The sequence below is a fragment of the Balaenoptera acutorostrata genome, chromosome 18, assembly GCF_949987535.1.
Source record: "Balaenoptera acutorostrata chromosome 18, mBalAcu1.1, whole genome shotgun sequence".
Taxonomy (NCBI): Eukaryota; Metazoa; Chordata; class Mammalia; order Artiodactyla; family Balaenopteridae; genus Balaenoptera; species Balaenoptera acutorostrata.
In genome coordinates this window covers 767,789-787,615 of record NC_080081.1, presented here as the reverse complement: position 1 = coordinate 787,615, position 19,827 = coordinate 767,789, and the positions used below count along the sequence as shown (strand labels likewise).

Genomic DNA, 19,827 nt, shown 5'->3' with positions numbered 1-19,827 from the left:
TCCCATCCCACGCTGACCCTGTTCCCGGGAGCGTATGCCCACGCGGGCGCTGTTTCCACAGGAACTGTCCCCACTGCGCGGTCCCTTTGGGATACGCCCAGCTTCTCCCGAGGGCAGGAGGGCACAGAGCAGCTTTGAAGGGAGGTCTGGTGGGAGAATTCTCCTGGGGGAGAAGCTGGGTATGGACAGAGCCCCGGAAAGCGGGGCTAGGCAGCCCCCCCCCATGCTCCCACCTCCCAACCCGCTCCATTGGGTCACACCGTGGGCACAGCTGGCCAAGGTGTGACTGTCAGGCTCCCTGTGGCACAGGTCCCCCCACCCCTTTGCGGTCCGTGCTTTTGGAACCAGGCTGCTCTGTGCAGCCCATCCCAAAGGAGGGGACTATGCGAGACCATTGTATTTAAGCGTGTTTAATTAATTTTACTGGCCATCTGTTTCTGCTTCTGTCTCTATTTCCCGTGCTTTATTTCTCCTTTAGGAATCTTTTGAGCTCCTTCCTGATTCATTTATTTTTCATTCAGTCTCGGGGCATTAATGGAATGAATCTATTGATCTTTCCTGCCCCCCCACTCCCCCCCGCTCGGCGGGCACCTCCGTTCCCACAGCCCTCGTTTCCTGGCACCCACTGGGCAGAACCAGAACCTGGTGTCTCCATCCGTCCGCCTAGTCCCGCTCGTACTTGGGTGAGTGAGGATGGGCGTCATGTGCCAACCGGGTCTCAACACAGCTGAACCGAGTGTACCAGCAGGCGGATCGTTTGATTCTCACTTCTCAGCCGTGAGCCTCGGTGAGCCCGAAGCCCTCAGGAGGCTGCTCTGTCTGCACGGACTGTCCAGGCCCGCTCTCTCCCCAGCCCAGTGCCCGTCCCCACCCTCACCCTCTCCTGCGGGCAACCCTGAGCCCACCCCACACGGGACTGAATCCCTCGCGGGAGCGCCTTCCCGCCGGTGCCACCCTTCCACCTGCACCACACGCCTGCCTTCCTGGCTGTCGCTGCCTGGACCTGTCCCTCCACCTGAGCCCCACCTGACCACACCTGTGCCCTACCTGTGTCCCACCTGTGTCCCACCTGAACCTCACCTGTGCCCCCGTGCCCCCTCTGTGTCCCACCTGAACCTCACCTGTGCCCCCTCTGTGTCCCACCTGAACCTCACCTGTGTCCCACCTGTGCCCCCTCTGTGTCCCACCTGAACCTCACCTGTGTCCCACCTGTGCCCCCTCTGTGTCCCACCTGAACCTCACCTGTGCCCCCCTGTGCCCCCTGTGTCCCACCTGTGCCCCACCTGAGCCCCACCTGACCACACCTGTGCCCACCTGAGCCCCGCCTGAGCCTTGGTGCCCTCTTCCTCCCTCCAGCGTCGCTCCAGCTCCCCCTCGTCCCCCCTGCGTCTCTGGGTCTTCATTCTCTCTGGACCCATATCAGTTCAGAGGTGCTGTAGCGTCTCCCGCCCGAGAGCCTGCCCGCCGTCTGCACCCAGCCCCGGTGCCCTCGCAGTCCTGTGGCTGTGGGAACCATCCACATCGGGACGCCCGGTCGCCTTGAGCCCCACCTCTAGCTGCCTCCGCGGCGTCTCCGCCTGCAGGCCTTGCTGACTGCTTGCTCCACCCTCCGGCTTCTCCGTCAGTTCCCTGCCCCGCAGCCCCTGGAACCGCCTCTGGGGTCTCTGGGCTGCCCCTTGTCGTCGTGGACTCAGCGTCTCTGTGCTGTTCACTCGTTTATTCTCTCTCCATGTGCGTAGAGATGATTTGATTGATTCAGATTCATCTAAAATATATGAAATCCTACAACAGGACTTTTAGTCTTTACTCATTTTCCCAATTGTATATTCTAAAGGATGACCACCAGGTAAGGGTTTGCAATTTTTATATTAAAACGCCATTTTGGGGGAATTCCCTGGCGGTCCAGTGGTTAGGATGCTGCACTCTCACTGCCGAGGGCCCGGGTTCCATCCCTGGATAGGGAACTCGATCCCACAAGCCGCGCAGCACGGCCAGAAATAAGTAAAATAGAATAAAATGCCATTTTCATACCAAAAATGTTTGGAACCATGGTTTTGCTTTGGAAGAAAATGCTTTGAAAACATAGAACGCATATAAATTACAGGTTCTTAACGGTAATGCTTATCATATGTTTGTTCTCCCTGTGGACTGTATTTGTGGTCTTGTTTTAGCTGCTTTACAATCTGATCTGGACATTTAGCCAGGCGACTTTTTCAGTTACTCCCTGAAAACGGAGAGTCACGAAACAGCGCTCATTCACTTCATTGGTACCGTCTGCAACTCTGAAGCGCAACTTTTTATTTATTGAACTAAGTAGACCGTGAAATGTGTTCCAGATGCACTATTCCATTTCTCCATGCTTTGAAGGACCCAACAACTGGTATGATTTCTCTGTATAATTTCTCCTCCTTCAGATATCAAGGCTTGGCTGAATTATGCATCTTTAGTCATTTACTGTCCTTCTCTTCTTTTTTTTTTTTTTAAAGAAATTCACGTTCTTTTATTTATTAATTTATTTATTTATGACTGTGTTGAGTCTTCGTTTCTGTGCGAGGGCTTTCTCTAGTTGCGGCAAGCGGGGGCCACTCTTCATCGCAGTGCGCGGGCCTCTCACTATCGCGGCCTCTCTTGTTGCGGAGCACAGGCTCCAGACGTGCAGGCTCAGCATTTGTGGCTCACGGGCCCAGCTGCTCCGCGGCATGTGGGATCTTCCCAGACCAGGGCTCGAACCCGTGTCCCCTGCATTGGCAGGCAGATTCTCAACCACTGCGCCACCAGGGAAGCCCTGTCCTTCTCTTCTTAAATAAACAGTCCTACCAGGTAGTTTGATGCCTCTTCAGGAAACGCCATGTCTCCTAGTGTCCGACGTCTCTCGTGGGTTTTGCCACCTCTCTTGACCTGTCCCCTGTGCAGCTGGGACCTTTTCTGTTTTCTGAGGTTAGAAGCGGGAAGGCGATCATGACACCTGGAGAGTTAGGCGTTTAAGGGAAAGGGGGGTGTGGCCAACAAACCCAGGTGGCCTCGCTCACCTGCAGAGGGAAGAGCGTGGATTTGTGCATCGGGAAGTGGGAAGAGGGATCTGGGTCTTCAGGGCTCAGTTCTGAGGTCATCCGATGGAGGTACATTTTCTTTCTTGTGTTGGCACAAACACGGAAGAAAACTTGACCCGGCGAGCAGCTGTGCAGCCCGCGCGTGGGCGGTGCCTCCTGCACGTGGGGTCAGTTATGGACACGCAGGGGCACATGTGTCTCTTGGGCGGAGCTGGATCCCTGGGGTGCGGTTAACAGGACCCAGCAGCCTGGCTGCAGAGTCCGGACAGGTGTCTGCAGACAGAGGTGCCGGGACAGGCGGGGATCTGATGGACGCCCTGAGTACAGACAGCTGTTAGCCGGGGAGCAGCTTCACACCGGGGGGCAGGGGGACACAGCCCTGGCTGGTCTGGGCTTTTGAGGGGGGACAGAATTCAGTGGGTGGAGGGAAAGAAGAGCCCCCCACCCCCGCCCCGGCTGAGGGCCGCGGCGCCCTGGGCTGCTCATCTGCTCTGACAGATGAAGTGGGTGGAAACGGCGATTACCGCCCGCTGGGTGCTCACCGCGAAGCAGGTGTTGGGAGACAGGACGGGAGGGTCACAGGGGGGCGGGGAGGGGAGAGGTGCCCTCGCAGTGAGGTAGGTAAAGAAAAAGCTGCGCTGACATCTGAGGACACTTAGACCTGAAGACAGTTTCTAGGAAATACTGGGAACGGGGATCTTGCTAAAGGCCGCCGAAGGCGAGTAACTGGCAGACCCCAGACTGTGGGAAGCCTTACGTGAGCCACGAAAACGTTGCAGAGAAGAAAGAATTGGAGGAGAACCTGCAGGTCCGAAGAGCCGCCGGGAAGTAACAGCCAATCCAGTGTGTGAGCTGGACCTTGCGGATCCCAATTCTAACAAACCCAGTGGGCTCAGAAAACAGAAACGATATTTAAACTGAGAACTGTTAACCGCATCGTGGCCACGCAGCTGTCGACTGTCTCGGGTTTGTGTTTAGATGGTGTGTCTGGTCTCCTTAGGTCACACGGGGGCAGGGGCGGTGCAGCCCCCTTCCTGGGATGAGGAAGGCGCAGGGCGGGTCGGGCGCAGACACCCGCAGTCCTTACCCTGAGCCGCTGCTTCTGTACACATCTGAAGTTTCTCCTGTGGGCGGAAAATCCCCTGTAACGTGACTTGCGTGGCAGAGACCCCCGACTCGAGGCCACGACCGTGGGTCATCAGAGTCCGGGCTGGTTCTCTGCCGGATCGCATCCCTGGGGACCGGCGGAGAGCGGGCTTCTTTCCGTCCAGCCGGGCCCACAGTTACCAGACCTGAATGCAGAGGAACGGTTTTTGCTTTTTCAGATAAATCTGGTGCATTTTTCCTCCCTAAAAAAAAGCCACGACAACTCTGCCCCGAGTGCATTTTCAGCCTCAGCAGCAGGCACGGGGGACGGCCCAGTCTGCCCGTTGCTCGCGTGTGTGTGGGACCAGCAGCCGCAGGTCACGCGGGCGTGGCTGTGGCACAGGGATGGGGCCGGTGTTGGAATGAGCCTGGAAGCTTCATGACCCTGCCCCGAGGGGGGGTGCACGAGAGTCGCCCTCGGGAAGAGGAGGGCTGCTGCCCCGAGTGACACCCCACCCCGGGGGTGTCCCCGACAGCTCCTGGCTCCAGGGTGCCGTCTGAGGTCGGTGCCGGGGACACAGAGTCAGAGAGGCTAACTGGCCTTTGCGAGACTGACTCCGGGCCGCCAGCGCCTGGAAGGACTCGCCCGGCCCCTGGACTCAGGTGCCAGTGGAGGCCGGGCTGGCCGTGGCCGTGGGCCGTTCGCCGTCGGGTTTGCTGTGCGTCCCCCTGTGGGCTTAACCTTTGCCACGGACGGCGGCCAGGCCCCGCGCGAGCCGAGGGGTGAGCTCCGGAGTCGCGGCGGCCCTCCCCGTCCCCCCGAGGGCACTGACTCCAGGGGGCGTCGGGAGGGGGACACAGGGCAGCAGGAAAAGCCTGCTCCTGGGCGGTTAGCGGAATCGCTGCAGGAAAGGGTGGGAGCTGATCTGAGACTCGTCCCAGGTTAACTCTCCGGCCCCCGAGGAGCCTAGGAAGCAGGCAGCGTCCATCTTGGCCCCCCGGGGCCGCACGTACCGCTCAGGGGACGCATCTGTGGGGACGGGCCTCTGGCCTGCGCTCACCGCCCGCCTGGGCCGCCGGCACCTGCTCGGCGCCTGCAAGGTGGACGGGGAGGCCCTGCCGCGGCCCAGGCAGCGGGTCTGTGCCCTGTCGGATTCGTCCTGTGGAGCCCCCTTTGCTCAGGGGCCCCGTTTCCTGACGTCCTTTCTGCTGGACGTTGCCGCGTGATTCAGAACCAGCGGAGCCCGTCGGGGTGAGTGACGTGAGGGGTGCGGGGTGCGGCGGCCGCTTTGAAGATGCTGGACAGTTTCTTCCAAAATTCTTACCACGTGATCCAGCGACCGCTCTCCTGTGTATTTACCCAGACGAGCTGAAAACTTACGTCCACACCAAACCTGCACGTGGATGTTTACGGCAGCTTTACTCAGAGCAGCCAAGACGTGGGTGCAGCCGGGGTGCCCTTCGGCAGGTGACGGATAAACAAATTGTGGTCCATCCAGCCGATGATTCTGTTCAGGGCTGAGAGGAAGTGAGCAGAGAGGATCTTAGGGCGAGTGAAACCATTCTGCACGGTTGTGGTGGTAGATGCAGGACATCACGTATCTGTCAACACCCAGAGACCTTTACAGCACAAAGCGTGAACCTCAGTGCATGCAAATGAAACAAACCACTGAGGGCGTCAGGGGTCTCAGGAAGCACACAGACGTGACAGATGTGTGGTCAGTAAAGGGTGGGTGACGTGCCGACGCGAGTGGCCTGGGGAGGGAGGGGGTCGGTACACAAGGGCCGAGGGACCCCCGGGCTTTGTTAGTGGCTTCCTCCCTGTTGTTATTAACAGTTAACAATTAGGCAGGAATGTTTGCCTGTTTGAAGTGTGGTGTTGAAGGACCTCTTCTCCTGTCTTTATTTTTGAGGATGGCGTGAACAGGACGTGTGTTCTCAGTCCCCGACCAGTGACCCTCTGGGTGCAGGAATGTCATGTGTGGGAGGGGTCCCGGGGGCTGGTGCTGAGACACACGGACCGTCTCACGCTGCTGGGACCCGGTTGCCCTGGCATCCCCAGCGCTGGCCCCCCAGAGACTTCTAAACACCACCCCTGTTATGAACAGGCCGACCTTCCCGAGGGCCCTGGGCCGCTCCCCGAATTCTCAGTTCCGAGGTGTTGATGGGCCTTTTGAAAGTGGGACCAGTTTCCTGGCCCTGGACACGTTAGTGTTAGGGTTTGTGTTTCCCAACAAATAGACACTTTGGAAGATATGACAGGATCACATCACAAGGTCTAAGTTCAGCAAGGGGATGCCTCGTGTGCCCCCCAAGTTCATGTGTCAGAGTCCTGACCCCCAGCACCTCAAAATGTGACCTTATTTGGGAAAAGGGTTGTTGCAGATGTAACTAGGTAAGATGAGGCCTTACTAGAATGGGGTGGTCCTGATCCAACGTGACTGGTGTCCTCCTAAAAATGGGAAATTTAGACACACCCAGGGAGAAGAGACGCACAAAGGGAGAAGCCACGTGAAGATGAAGGCAGGATCAGGGTGATGCTTCTAGCAGGCAAGGATGCCAGGGACCAGCAGGAGCTGGGAGAGAGCCCGGGACAGACCCTCCCTCGTGGCCGCAGAAGGAGCCAGTCTGCCGGCACCTTGACCTTGGACTCCTGCCTGGAGACTCTGAGAGAACAGATCCCTGTTGTTTAAGCCGCTCAGTCCGTGGAACTCTGTTACATTGGCCCCAGGACACTCATAGTTTTCCTGCTGGTCATCTGCTATTTAATGCAGTTACCAAGCTTTTGGTGAAAGCCTCTGATTTAGTGCTGGTTATTTGGAAGAATATGTTTTGGGGGTCGAAGTGAAGGAATCAATAAGACGGTGTGTGATTTATTTGCTGGTGGCAGAAAATTCGTGGACACTTTGTCAGAAAAGATTTTCCTTAATCTGAAAACAATCTGAAACGTTTTGCTGGAAAACATTTGTGATTCAGCTGCTCTGGGAGATTATTTCTTAGATGTCTTTCTACAAAGTACGGACTGTAAATACTAAGTCCTCGTGCAGGACGATGGTTACACCTCGAGGTTACTGTTTCTCTAAAGTGAATTCTTTAAAACTCCAGTTAAAAATTACCTAACGGAGTCAAATAAAGAGAACACAGAGGAAAAGTACCAGGTGGTGGACTTCTTCTTTGTTTGGGAGGAATGTAAGTGTTTGCCTGACACCCTGCTGGATAATCTTCGGGAGGTGAAGGCGGTGACTGTGCGTTTGTAAACCCAGGAGCCTCTTACCTGCTGCGGGGCCGTGACGGCAGATCCAGGAACGGAAGCTCGGTGACTTGGAGGAAAGGGGCCTTTGTTTAGTTTGAAACCAGAACAGGCACTTTGAAACTTGACCACATTCCTGACCTCAGCCCATCCTCGTGTCCACTGTTTAGTATGAAATGTCCACGTTTTGTGTGGCTTATCCAACAGCTGGGCCACGTGTTGCACATACTGACTTGTTCTCCGGAGCACCGCAGAGGCAGGTGTGCGAGGACCGTGGCGGGGGTCTCCCTGGAGGGTGGCGGCCGCATTGGGGGCTGGGGAGGCTGCCCCAGGCCCCTCGTGCACAGGACAGGAGGAGGGACAGCACAGAAACGGCACAAAATGTCAGCGGCCGCAGCTTTCAAGGAAGAAAAATCAAGCACGTGGAAGAAAGAAAAATGTCACCTTTGAGTTTCAATTTCCAGACACATCTGTGAACTTCATTGAACAGCAGATAAAGAATTTGTTTTACACTCTGAGGAAAGTAAGGCCAAATCACGTCCTTGTCGTTTGAGGGCCGCACCTGGGAACCAGGTGGGAGGGGCAGGAACAGATCCGCTGGGTCCACAGGGCTTTCGCAGCCTCAGCGGCACTGGGATTCGGGGCCGGCCATCCTGCCGTGGTCCGTCCTGTGCCTTGTGGGGTGTGGGCAGCACCCCGCATCGTGACGACCAGAGATGCCTCCCGACGCTGGCCAGTACCCGGGTTAGGGGCAAAATCGCCGCCCTCTCTCCCCCCACCCCTGCTCTGACAAGAGATGAAACTCCAACACAACTTTGCCCTCCAGGGCGGATGGCGCTGCTAGGTTGGGGGCTCCGCGTCCAGAGACCCCCGGTCCTGAGCCCGGCCTGGAGGCCGCTGGGCGAGCTGCCGGCTGGGGCTGGGGGGTCAGTTAGAACCACAAGGCCACTTCCCCACTGCAGAGGCTATCCTTACCGGTCACCCGCAGGTAACTCCCGGCTCCGCCGGGCCCCTCAAACAAAGATTTCATTTCTCATTTTTTCACAGTAAGTATTTTAAGTCCTTAGAAACATCTCGCCGCTTTTTCATGTAAATCTTGAAGCTATTGTGTTTTTTACAATAAGCCACTTGTAACTGGCTTATTTTGACACCCTTGCAAAGGCTGTCATAGCTCATTTTCCTGTGTGTCTGCGGACAGGAGTGTCCTTGGTCACGCTGACTCCCCGCCGCCTGGCACGTGGAAGTTGCCAACATGTGAACACAGGGATGCAGCGTCTCGCGGGCACCCGTGGTCAGCCGCGGGCGGAGATCCTGGCATCCTGGAGGGTCCGGGTTCCGTTAAACACTGACTTTGACTTTGAAACCTGTGTGCTAGTATCTGAACATGGAAACTGCAAAAATGCTGTCTGGTTTTGTGTAAAATACAGTGTTTCTGGGCTCAGATACATGTACCCAAATTTTACTGACAGGAATGTCCCAGGGGTGCAGGGCATCGACAGTTGTTGACACAGTGTGTCCCCGGCATGGACACCCTGAGAATTCCAATTCCCCTGCCCCCTGGTGGGCCGGCCTGGCCCCGCTAGACCCCCTCGTGCCAGCAGGTGGCACTGCTGGGCCGGCCAAGGCTGGACCACCTTTCCTTCCATGTTTAGGGGTGAAATGTGTCCTAAGGCTGTGACAGAATGGTGGGGACGCTTTAGGCGAGTACAGTTTGGATGAGCAGGGAAGTCAGGCCTGCTCCTTGGAGAAGCCGAGGGGTCCCAGGAGGCCTTGAGCCACAGGCTTGTGTACCAGCCCAGGAGGCACACAGGTGAGTTTACAGGCAGGTCACCCTTCCAGCTGGGGCGGCGCCTGGGCGAGCTCGGCGTTCTCTGAGTTTCTCCGCCAGCCTCTGGATTGTTGCAGGGAAAGTAGAAGGAAATGACTTGTGAGAAGCTCGACAGCGTCCAGGAAGGGCTGGTGTGTGTGAATGTAGATTGTCCGGTCCGCCATTCACTTCAATTTTCATAACAGCTTATTTAGGCATAATTCGCATACACACAGAGCTCAGGGATATTGTGGGTTCGGTTCCAGGCCAACCAGAGTAAAGCAAGTACCTCGATGAAGCGAGTCACATGAATTTCTTGGTCTCCTGGTACATGTAAAAGCTATGTTTACGCTACAGTGCAGTCTGTTAAGTGTGCAACAGCATTATGTCTAAAAAAAAAAACCTACATACCTTAATTTTAAAATACTTTATTGCTAAAAAATGGCAGTTATCCTCTGACAACCCAGGGTTGCCACAAACCTTCAATTTGTAAAAAATGCAATATCTGCGAAGCACAATAAAACAAGGTGTGCCCGTACCATAAAATTGCACCCTTTTAAAATGTATAATTTGGTGGCTTTTAGTGTTCACAGAGCTGGGCAGCCACCAATGTCTAATTTTAGACCATCCCCTGGCCCCAAAGAAACCCCCACACACCAGCACTGACTCCCCAGCCCCCTGCAGCCCCCGGCAGCTGCTAACCTGCCTTCTGCCTCTGTGGTTTTGCCTGTTCGGGATGTCTCAGTACGCGGCCTTTCGTGTCTGGCTTCTTTCCCTTAGCATGTTCTCAGGGGTCATACGTGTTGTAGCGTGTCAGCGCTTCCTTCCTTTCCGCGGCTGGATCGTGCCCCGCCCCGCGTGGATGGACCTCACTTCATGTCCGTCAGTCGGTGGACTCTGGGGTTCTTTCCACGTCTTGGCTGCTGTGAGCACTGATGCGCTAGCGTCCGTGTGGCCCGGCTTTCCTTTCTCTTGGGCTGGACCTGGGAGGGAGCTGCTGCTCACGTCTCCCTCAGCGGCTGTCCCCCCCCCATCCCCACCAGCTGTGTCACTGTGCATCGGCTCTCTTTCGGCCGCCCGCTGGGAGGGAGGTGGTGCCTCCTGGGACCTGATGCGCTTTTCCCTGATCACGGACGATGGTAAGCACCTTTCCATGAGTCTGAAGGCCGTCTTTTACCTTCTTCAGAGAACGGTGAATGCAGGTCATTGTCATTAGGGGCGTTTGTCTTCTTACTGTGAGTTGTGGAGGGCTCTGCGTTTTCTGGGTACAAGGCCCGGGGCCCTCCTGTGTCCCCGGCTCTCACTCTGGGGCTCCCACCTGGTACGGCGGGTGTGCGGGCGAGTTGCTCGTGGCCGGGGGGCCCTTCCGTGCACAGTGGGGCGCGCGGCAGGTCCGGCCTCCACCCACCCATGCTGACAACCAAAACCGTGCCCGGGGCAGGAGCCTCCCTGTGGGAAGTGCCACCTCACTAATGCGCTGACCCCTGAGGACCCAGAGGGCACTGGGGCGGGTTTCCTGCCGCGGTGAATGGGCGTGGTCCCCGGGGCTGGGTGCACCTGGGCCCGTGACACCCTGAGTGGAGCGTCTCAGAGCAGAGTTTGTCTTGGGGAACGTGCCTTCCTGACGGGTCCAGCGCTCCAAACCACGTGTTTTTTGCTTCTCAGGCTGCAGCAGGGCCTGGGGAGAGGGAGGAAGGTCCTGTGGGCACCATGGGGGTGGGGGGACCAGGGTATTGGGGGGTGGAGGGGTGAGTAAGCGGGACATGAGGGTAGGTCACCATGCCTCCAGCTTGTGTCCTGTGGGAAGGACCACATCACGGGGACGCCCCAGAGCAACCTGGGGTGACCACAGGGCAGGCAGAGAGAGGGGGATTTTAGGGCAGTGAAACCATCTTGCACGATACCATAATGGTGGGTACGTGACATCATGCATCTGTCCAAACTCAGAAACTGCCCAACGCAAAGAGCGAGCTCTGATGTGAACCGCAGATTTAGTTCATAACAGAGAACATAGCAACACTGGTTCATCAGCCATAACGCGGGACATAGCAACACTGGTTCATCAGTCATAGCGCGGGTACCGCACCAGTGGGGGGGGGGTGCGTGGGGGCTCCATGCACTTTCTCGTCCTTGTTCTGCAAAACCTCAAACTGCCTTCAAAGTTGAAGTCTCACTTCTAAGTGCTTGTCGCAAAGAGGGTGATTCCACCTCACTGTCGTTGGGACCTTTTCCCACGAGGTGTGTCTGAAGCTGCGGTGATGGGTTTGCACCCTCACCTCCTGCACCGTCTTCTTGACCGTGGGCCATGCGCCCACCCGGCTGAGCAGGTAGAGCCCATGTGGGCAGAGTCAAAGCCTCGTCTGTACGTGCGATGCGGTCTCGTCCTGCGTGCACGGGTGGTGATGGAGCGTGTCTGGCACGTTTATACACCCAGTACCTGAGGTGGTTAAGATAGATGATTGGGTTGGTACCAGCGTCCTTCTTAGACTTACAGAAATGAAGCACAGGCGGGTGAATCAGTGAGACCGTGGTTCGTTGACACGGATATTAACCATGTTTTTAATTTTTTAAACCCAGGACTCCTCCTGTGGCTTCCAGGTGGTTCCAGCCAGGTAGGAAACTGCGGTTATTTCCTGCAGAACACCTGAGCTTACCCGGGGGCCAGGCTTCTCTCTTCGGGGCATCATGTTTTGAGGGGATTTCTCTTTGAAATGCTAACACTTTTCCATTTGTATTTGTTGAAATTCCAGAGCTTTCCATGACGGATGCTAAAATTTAATCACCTTTTCGCTTTGTCAGCTTTTCATTTGAAACGTCAGAATGTAAGTAGGCACATTTGCTACCCAGTGAAATTACTCTAACTAAAGCTAGCCAACATCCTTCAGCAGATACCCCTAAAGATCATTTTTCTTCCCTTTGCCATAAAAACGACAGTAACTCTAATCTCAAAATAAACAAAATAGATGCAGCTGTGACCCGCAGAAGCATAATTACTAGCTAGATACCTTGTGAGCCGACAAACCACTAAACTTTAAACCTATGTGAATGCACGTGTTCTACCCAACAGGCCAGAAGCAGACAAGAATGGCAGGTCACAGCTTTATTCCAGCCGCTCCGAGGAAGAGGGCTGTGTCTGCCCCAACCCTCCTCGGATTTTGCTGTGAAAATGGGCTGGAGGCGCCCTCAAGGTCAGCGCCCCGCCCCCAGGTCAGGGCCCTCCTCAAGGTCAGCGCCCCGCCCCCAGGCCAGGGCCTCCTCTTACGTGGGAAACTGAGAGGCAGCCCCCTTTGTTGTCTCAGGAGTTTTTCTGAATGAATTCACCCAGAGCCCGAGGGAGGTGTGTATCCAGAGCTCGCTGGGTCAGAAGAGATGCTTGTGCTCTGATGTCACTTTAAAATTTAACCCGTGAAAGACCACCGCACAGAAGACGGAGCAGACGGACTTTCCCCTCATCCTTCCTCTTGGTAAACACGGGCCCCTGAACTTTACATGTGAAGAAAGTGAGAAGATTCTGAGAAGGAGGAGAGCAGCCGGGATCCCAGGGCCCGAGAAGGACACAGTGGTCCAGGCTGGGCGCTGGAGGAACCGGCAACCGGAAGCGCCACTGGGCATAAACCCCAGAAAGCCCTGACCGAAGCCTGCTCTCTCCACCAAAGGACCAGGAGAGGAAGGACGGCCATTTCTGGACGATACCTGCTCCGCCCCAGCCTGACGTCACGGGAAAACTGTGCCCCTCTACCCGCCAGGCCCCAAGGACGGCGGGAACCTAGGCTCCCACCCTGAGAGGCTGCATGAGGCCCCCCTGCCTCATTCGGTGGTAATGAGTCCCATGCCAGCGCTGACACCTGAGGTCAGTGGAGGCCACGTGGGGAGGCCACGTGGGGAGACCACGTGGGGAGCCTGGACGTCCCCCTGCCCTGGGACTCAGAGGAGGCTTAGTGGACCCAGGACTTCCACCACCACCGGGGGGACGAGCGAGGTCCCCCCACCACCACAGTGACAGTGGGGACTCTCAGGGAGCAGAGCAAGGAGCCCCAGACCCCCCGGCCGGGAGGCGTCAGTGGAGACCCCCTCAGCAGAGACAGGGAGCCCCCCGACCTCTCACCCTCTGCCCCAGATGTCGAGAGTCTCGGGTGTCACCGTTGGGGAACCTGCCCTCTAGCCCTGCCTGGCAGTAAAGAGGCGGTGCCCTTACTTCCCTCCCTGTTGGAGCACCCGGAGGAAGTCAGCCGGAACAGCAGATTTTCAACAAATCCAGAGTTTCGTAACAATGCAAAAATGTCCACGTGTCCTTCGAAAACTAGCTGTCGTATCAGGAACCAGGAAAACCTCAAAATGAATGAAAAAAGACAAGAGGTGTCAACGCAGAGATGGGAGAGATGGCGAGACCGTCCGACAAAGAGGTCAAAGCAGCCACCACAGAATGCTTCACTGAGCGATTACAGATATGCTTTAAAAGGGAAAAATAAGAAATCTCAGCAGAGAAATAGAAGATAGAGAGAAGAAAATGGAAATTTCATAAATTTCATAAGTACTGTAATTGAAGCAAAAAAATCCCCATCAGTGGGCTCAACAACAAAAGGGAGAGGACGGCAGAAAGAATCTATAAACTTGAAGATGAAGCAACAGAAATCACCCAACCTGAACAACACAAAGAAAATAAACTGAAGGAAAAAAAAAAAAAGAACAGAGCCCTGGGGACCAGAGGGGATTCTAACAGAAGATCTGACCTTCCCGTCATTGGAGTCACAGGAGAGAAGACAGAGGCGGGGCTGAAAAGTACCTAAATAAAGGCTGAAAATGGCCCAATTTGGCAAAACACACAAACCCAAATATTTAAGAAGTTAGTAGAACCCCAGTTAGAATAAATCCCCCCGAACCACACCAAGACATATAGTTAAACTTCTGAAAGTTGAAGACAAACAAAAATTTCTTGAAAAGCACAGACTACCACAGTTCACTTGATAGGAAACAGATAATTTGAATAGTCTGAAGCTATTACAGACATTGAGTTCATAATTTTAAAACTCTCAAAAAAGAAATCTTCAGATCAAGATGGTTTCACTCAAGAATTCTACAAAGCTTTAAAGAACACCAACTCTGCACACCCTCTTTCTATTCATCTTATGGGGCTAGTGTTACAATGATGCCCAAACCAGACAAAAACGAGAAAGAAAACTATGGACCAGTAACCCTCGTGAATACAGACACAAAATCCATAACAAAATATTAGCAAATAGAATGAAGCAATATATAACAAGAATTATTCACTATGGCCAACTTGGGTTTAATCCAGGAATGCAAGGCCGGATCAATATTTGAAAATTAATCAGTGTAATCCACCATATTAATGAACTAAAGAAAAATCACATGGTCATTTCAATCAATGCAGAAAAAGTATTTCACAAAGTTCAACACCCTTTCAGAAACATAGGAATACAGGGGAGCTTCTTAACTTATCAGAGTACTTACAAAAAACTCCTACAGCTGACATTACACTTCGTGGTGAGGACTGCATGCTTTCCCCGTACAGCTGGGAACAATTTTCTCAACATTGTATTGGAAGTTCCTGCTGGTGCAGTGAGTCAGGAAAAGGAAATAAAAGGCATGGAGATTGGCAAGGAAGAATTAAACAGTCTCTATTTACAGATGACACGATTATCTAACTATAAAATCTCAAGGACTCTACAGAAATGCCCTAGAACTAATAAGTGAGTTTAGCAAGGCTGCAGGATACAAGATAAACATTGAAAAATCAATTGTATTTCTCCGTATAGCAATGAACACATGGACACCAAAATTAAAAATACAATACCATTTACAGTTACTCCAGACAATTAAATACTTAGGTGCAACTCCAACAAAACATGTACACGGCTTGAAAACTAGAAAATGCTGATGAAGGAACTCAAATACCTAAATAAATGGAGAGACATACTGTGTGTGTGGATCGGATGTCTTAATATAGTAAAGACCTCAATTCTTTCCAAACTGATTAACAAAATTCCTATCAAAATCCCAACAAAAATTTTTTGTAGATATAGACAAGATTATCATAAAATTTGTGTGGAAAGTCAAAGAGGTAGAATACCTAAAATATCTTGAAAAAGAATAAAGTAGGAGGAACCAGTCTAAGTGATAGCAAGGCATTATTTTGCCACAGTAATCGGGACGGGTAGGAGCTGGCAGAGGGACAGACAGTGGAGCGGTATACAGAACTCAGAAGTAACCCCACACAGACGGACCAACTGATTTTTGACAAAGGTGTAAAATCAGCTCAGTGGGGGAAAAACAGCCTTTCAACAAATGGTCTGGAGCAGTCGGACATCAGAGGCAAAACAAAAACGAACAAAAAACCATGACTTAAGTTTCACACCTTATACAAAAATTCACTCGAAATGGGTCACAGATTTAAACATAAAGTGTAAAACTATAAAACGTCAGAAAAAAATATAGTAGATGATATTCAGGACCTAGGAATAGACAAAGAGTTCATAGACTTGATGCCAAAAACATGATAAAAGAAAAAACGGGTAAATTAGACTTTATCAAAATGAAAAACGTATGCTCTCCAAAGGACCCTGCTAGGCGAACAAAGAGAAGCTACAGATAGGAGAAAATATTTGCAAACCACAAATAAAGGACTAAGGAGTCTCAAAGCTCACCGGTATAAAAGCAAACAATCCAGTTAGAAAATGGAAAACAGAGATGAAGAGGTATTGATGACAAAGGAACACCAGAAAGGTGATTAGGGCAATGCAAAATAGCTACGAGCTACAGTTACACACCTGTCAGAGGAGCTAAAGTGAAGAACAGTGGCCGAACCAAATGCTGGTGAGGGTGCCGAGAAGCTGGATCTCTGCGTTGATGGTGGGGATGAATGTAAAATGGTACAGCCATCTGGAAACAGTTTGCCAGTTTCTTTTAAAACAAAACATGCAGCTGTCATCCAACCCAGCAAATTGCACTCCTGGGCATTTATCCCAGAGAAAGGAAAACATATTCACATAAATTCATGCACACGAATGTTTCCATTAGTTGTATTCATAGTAGCCCCAAACTGGAAAGAACCCTAGTGTCCTTCGATGGGTGAATGGCTAGAAAAAGCTGTGGTCCCTCTACTCCGTGGAAGGCTAACTACTCAGCAAGAACAAGGACAAACGACAGGTTCACAAAACCACCTGGATGAACCTCCAGAGAGTCAGGCTGAGTGATTCCATTTAGAGAACATTCTTGAAATGACAGCACTATGGAAATGGAGAAAAAACTAGCGGTCGCCAGGGTTCAGGAGGGGGTGGGAGGGAGGCGGGTGTCTCTAAAAGGGGACAGTGTGGTGATGGGGAGCCCAGGGTGAGGGCTGTGCCAGTGTCAGTATCCATGCTGTGACATCTTACTGTACTTTTGCACGCTGTAACCATTGGGGGGAAAAGGGATCTCTCTGGATTATTCCTTATAACTGCATGTGAATCTACAATTGTCCTTAAAAAAAGGAAGTTAATAATCCACAGCCCTATTCACTCACTGCCAACAAGTCCACACATATGTGCTGGGTAGGAAGGGTTTTGCCAAGACGTAGAATCTTACTTGCAGTGGGAAGGAGGGGGAAAAGAGCTTTCCTTTTAGATAGCTGTGACCTTGACTGGCTTAAAATAAATATTTGCTACAGAGTTATAGGTCCAGATCTACAAGTTAAAATAGATGTTAAGGTAGGTTAAATTCAATTTCAGTGACCTTGGTGTTGAGCCTTGGAAAATACGGCCTCTAAGTTAACGCTTGAATAAATGACATTTCTGAAATTAAATCAGGTATGTTTAAATATTCAGTGGTAGGCAAAGGCGATGGAGGCAGCGGCCCGATTCCAAGGGGAGTGTGGTTGCTTCCTGCTGCTGCTGCAGCCTCAGTGGGGGCTGCAAGGGAGCTCAGAGCACCCCCCCTGCCCTCCCCCCTCCGCTCCCCCGGCCCTCCCACTGCCTCCCTCCTGCCCTCCCCCTCCTGCCCTCCCCCCTGCCCCCTACCCTTTCCCCTGCCCCCCACTGCCCCCCGACCCTTTCCCCCGCCCTCCCCCACTGCCCTCATCCTGCCCCCTGCCCTCCCCCCTCCGCTCCCCCCGCCCTCCCACTGCCTCCCCCGTGCCCTCCCCCCACTGCCCTCCCCCTGCCCCCCACTGCCCTCCCCCCTGCCCTCCCCTACTGCCCTGCGGGCACCGCCAGTGTCACTGTGTGCGCTTCACACACATGCCCGGCTTCCCGGTTCCTTCCTGGAGGTCTCAGCGCCAAGGCGCCCCTGCGTCATCTTTCCCACTGACCACCGTCCCTGGGGAGAGACAGGAGGCCCACGGCCCACGTACCAGCCCCCGAGCCTCTGCAGAGCCTGAGTGCCTGTGACGCCCTCCTCTGGACCTTCTGGTATTTTGTGGATTGTTGGGTGGGGAGAATCTGAAAATGTACCATAAAATCAAATTTAAAGTTGTTACTACTAGTTTTCTAAAGAAAGTAATAAACCAACTTCCTAATTACAGATTGGCATGTCCTCCCATGTTTACTGTTTTGGACCAAAGTCCCCGGGGCAGGAGTGTAAACAGCACAGAGACGTGCGTCAGCCCGGGCGCCCCGAGAGGACCCGTTATCATCGCCATCGGTGACCCCTATTGTTAGCAGTTTCCTTTCCACCCAGACGTCAAATCCACTGCCAGGGAGAGCCCGGCGGGGGGCGGGCGGATAATTAAGGCGGCAGGCGACAGTTACACACCCGCACGTTTGGGGAGGAGATACTGTTTTTATGGAGAGCAGTTGGTACTCAGAAGGTCCGAGGTACCTTGGGTGTGAGGGGCTACTTTGCGCGAGTCTGTCCTGTGGGCTGGTGCTGGGGCGCAACCCACCCCCAGGGAGCTGAAAGGGGCCCTGCTCCCTGCGGGGAGAAGAGGATGCTGCCCTTTGCCAGGGGCCCTATTTCGGCATCAGTGCTTATTCCGTGCGTTTTTGGTGGAAGGAACGTTTCCAGCCCTGATCTCTGTAGGATGTGGTGAAGGGCTGGCCACCTGACACTAATCCGAGAGAGGTCTGACGTGGGTGTCCAGCTCCTCCAGAGTCCAGCAGACAAAGGTGGACACTAGCGGGCACACACGGAGCCGCCAACCGTCCAAGGGGCCGTGGTTGGGAGCCTAAGACGGAAGCCGTGATCTCTGTGTCACAGGGTTCACCTGTGCAGGGGCACAAATGGCAGAGACAAGGGTGGGAGAGCCCCTGCGGGTGTCCCGGCCCCCAGGGACTGCCATGACCCCTGTTCCCTGGCCTCCCGTCCACGGCCTCCCAGTGCGAATCTGGGATCTGCTCCCAGGAGGGGGACCAGGCAAAGGCAGGACTGGGGAGGGGCCGCCCGGCCGGAAGACTGTGTCTGCGTCCAGCGTTCTGATGCTCTCTGGACGGGACTGTATTTGACAGTCTCCTTCGGCCACCCTCCTGGCCTTTCTCAGCGGCTGTGAAGTCGTGAGTTAAGTTTGCTATTCCTGGAACTTCTCCCAAACTTGTCTTATCACCCGATGAGATTGTAAGTGCCCAGAGCCAGGGTCGTATTTCACTTTCCTGTGACACCTGCCTTCCCAGGCCTCAAACACAGTGGTGGCAAAAGAATGAAATCTCCCACCTCTGCCCCACCCGGCTCAGGTCCCTGTGGGCTGCCTTGCTGCCCTCGGTGTCCCCCCTCCCTGCTCCAGCCCGCACCTCCTGGGGGAGGGGACACCTGGCACCGCCCCCTTCCTCACGCTGGTGGTGTGCTCTCAACGCCTGGCTAAGATGTCCAGCCCGAAAGAAGGAAACCCTGTCGCTTGTCACAACGGGGACTGACCTGGAGGACATTACGCCGGCTGACATGAGCGGGCAGAGAGGGGCAAAGGCTGCGAGGTCCACAGCTGCGAGGGCTGTGAGGTCTTAGTAGTCAGACCCGGAGGAGCAGGCGGGACGGGGGCCGCAGGGGCTGCAGGGGCTGCAGGGGAGGCTCAGCAGGCGTGGAGTCTCCGTTACGGAGGCGAGGGTGCCCTGGAGCTGCTGACGGCACAGCGCCCTGGCCGAGAGCTCGGTGCTGTGTTGCTGTGCACCTGAAACCGCGTCAGGAGGCAGGTCTCACGTTAAGCGTTCTGGCCGCAGCGAAGGCGGTGCAGGCAGCTCGGGGTGAGGGTGCCCTCTGTTCCCTTGACTGTGGAGGGGCTCTCGGTGCCCTCGCAGGTCCAGACTCATCGCCCTGTACACGGTAACGGTGTGGCTCTTCGTATCTCAACTGTCCTCAGTAAAGCTGCTCAAAAACGGCAATAGTGAAATAAAAGAACAACACGTGTTAGTGGAGCCGCTTTAATTTTTCACGCTCTCTTTATTGAACCTCATGATTCCCCTGACCTAGTCCGGCAGCCACAGGGGCCACCTGGAGGCTGGGCCCCTCTGAACAACCGTCCCCTGTGGGCTGAGCCCCTCCCCGCGGCATCCCCTACGGCCAAGGCCCCGGACCTCCGGTTTGATGAGGCGGCTGGGCCTCAGGAGGACCGGGCCCTGGGTTTCTGGGTTCTGTGTGCTCGTTGTAGGGTTGGGTGCGTGGCTTTGCAAACATAAGGTGCTCATATTTGCTGGCTTGCCCTGTAAGGAGAA

General features: G+C 54.3%; 1 protein-coding gene and 1 long non-coding RNA gene across 6 annotated transcripts in view; one reads left to right on the top strand and one right to left on the bottom strand.

Moving 5' to 3' along the window:
• Nucleotides 1-19,827, top strand: part of MCF2L (MCF.2 cell line derived transforming sequence like) — a 130,488-nt gene that overhangs the window by 10,973 nt on the left and 99,688 nt on the right. The gene's annotated exons all lie outside the window — the stretch shown is intronic.
• On the bottom strand, nucleotides 12,480-16,405 carry LOC103006870 (uncharacterized). The gene is made up of 3 exons (XR_452400.2): nucleotides 15,982-16,405; nucleotides 14,666-14,762; nucleotides 12,480-13,522 (listed from the first exon to the last, which is right to left on the bottom strand). It is a non-coding gene; the product is annotated as an uncharacterized LOC103006870 (long non-coding RNA).